Genomic DNA, 2,554 nt, shown 5'->3' with positions numbered 1-2,554 from the left:
TGAAACTTTTTTATTTGCATCCAATATATTTTTAATGGCTAATGTTTTAAAAAATTAGGATCAATTTAGTAATAATTTTATAAGAACAATTTTCAACACAAATAAATCATATATAGTATCATGTATTATTGTTTAATTGGTCCTAAATTTTCTAAAAATTTAACTATGAGTAGTATATTTAATGCAAATAAAAAATTTTAGAGGCAAAACTCAAAAAAAAAACTTAAAAATATTTTTTAAATTTTTGACAAATTTTAAGAACAAAAAATTATATTTTATCCTATAAATTTTTTATTTTATTTTTTAAATGGAGCCGGATCTCATTCTTAAAGAATTTTTCGGTATTTAAAGGTTAAAGCCCTAAGTCCATAATCTTGCAAGTAAAAAATTGTCTAAAATTATTTTTCATTAAATTAATTTTCTTTAAATAAACAAGACGTCATTTAAAATTTTAAATCTTCTTCCATACTAAAAAAAAATTGACTACTACATTTTTTAAATCTTCTTTGAGTTTAATTCATTTTGGATAAAAACCTATGTAATTACTAATTACTATAGAAATGAATCAGAACTTATTTATTCTTTTTACTCAATCCATATAAAACAAGTCGATTGTATTATTAATTAAAATTCTTGCAATATGTTGCAAATCTGTATACAAATTCAATGATATCTAGATTTAATAACAAAATCACCCCAATTAGGCAATTACAATTTCCAAGGTTGACATATTCACACATTTATTCATTTTCTTGCTAGGTTGCACCACTTAGAGCATCAATAAGATGACGTGTTTAGTTCTGATTGGATATTTTACTGCAGAATGTGCAGTTTAAAATTTTTTTCTTGAAATAATTTATTTTTAGATTTACTTTTCTTTAGTTCATCAATAAGAGGACCTATTTAAGGCTGGCAATGAGTAGGGTAGAATAGGATTTGGACCCTATTCTAATCCTATTTGCAGGTTGAAAATTTTATTAAAACTCTACCCTACTCTACTTGCGGATTGAGAATCTCTCAAACTTAACCTTACCCGCACCCTAAAATTCTAAACCTTACTCTACCCTACCCTACCCGCAGAAATATCAAATTGTTTCAAAGTAAAATAAAATTCAATAATTTCGAATTTTATACATATTAATAACATAAAAAATAAAAAATTAATGCTCTAAATTACTAAATTAACTAACTAGTTTTAGTGGTTGTTCATTTATTGTAAATCATTACATAAAGAAGGTTGTGGGTTCAACTCGCACTTCCTTTACTATATACCTAATTTTTATAAAATATGTGTTATATATGAGGTGCGGGTAGGATAGAGTAGGCTACACCCTAAACCCGTACCCTACCCTACCCGCAAACATACCTGTACCCTACTCTACCCGCAGCGAATCGGGTAGCCTACCCTATCCAATGGGTTGGACTGAATTGGGTATATCCAAACGGGTTGGACCGAATTAAATACTTGCGGATAGGATATGAATTGCCAGCCCTATCACCTATTCAGATTTTTATTTATTTTTATTTTACTTTTCTTTTGAAAAAGCATAAGAGTTTCATTCTATTGAGTAATAAGTACATGCATACATATATATGAACAATTTTATATCAAACAACTATTCCATTATATTGTGCTCTAAAATCACATGAATAGCATAGCAATCTGTATAAGTCAGATTTTAGATCTATCTATTGTATCATAAATTATCTTGCAGTTTGGTTGTTTAGAAACAAATTAAAGAATTAGAGTTGGAAATTCTATTTCTTTTTTTTTTTTTAATGTTGACAATCTATTTTTTTGGGGAGGGGTGCTTAATCAAATTTGTATTCTAGTTATACATTTCATGGGCGTTTATTTTCTTACTCTTGTGTCATATAATTATTTGCTTCCTATGATGTACGAATACATGATATAATACAGGATACAATACAAAGTATTTCAAAATATTTCAAAAAAATTTTTATTTTTTTATTAAAATATAATTAAATAAAAAAATATATATTATATAAATATCGTATTCAAAATATATTAATACACACGACAAATTAAAGAAGTGTCCGTACTTTATGTTTACTTCAAATAATACACTAATGCAGGCTGCCCCAACCCAAGTTGTTGACTTTTACTTAATTAGCATTATCATGTTCCTATATTATTATATATCTATCTACCCACCAACTAGAGATAATCCATTTGTATGTGTACCTCTAAGAATTGAAGTTCCAATTACCTCATGTATACATAGGCAATATCATACCACAATATATAACATATAGTTAAGATGTCATTGTTTTACTTAATTAGTATATTAAACTATTAAAGTCTATCTCATGGTGCTTTATTTTGTTTTACATTGGTGTATCAAATATATATTAGTATGCTAGAATATAGCAATAATACAAATAATATTATTAATTTAATAATTTTCATGGAATTGTGAGAGTGAGAGAGTCATAAAAAAACGCTGACATGATAGTACTGTAGTACTGTACTACTATCTATTAGTGAACATATATAATGTGTAAAAAGATGTTTTAATTATCCTCATGATTT

The sequence above is a fragment of the Arachis ipaensis genome, chromosome B09, assembly GCF_000816755.2.
Source record: "Arachis ipaensis cultivar K30076 chromosome B09, Araip1.1, whole genome shotgun sequence".
Taxonomy (NCBI): domain Eukaryota; kingdom Viridiplantae; phylum Streptophyta; class Magnoliopsida; order Fabales; family Fabaceae; genus Arachis; species Arachis ipaensis.
This window is presented reverse-complemented; position numbering follows the sequence as displayed.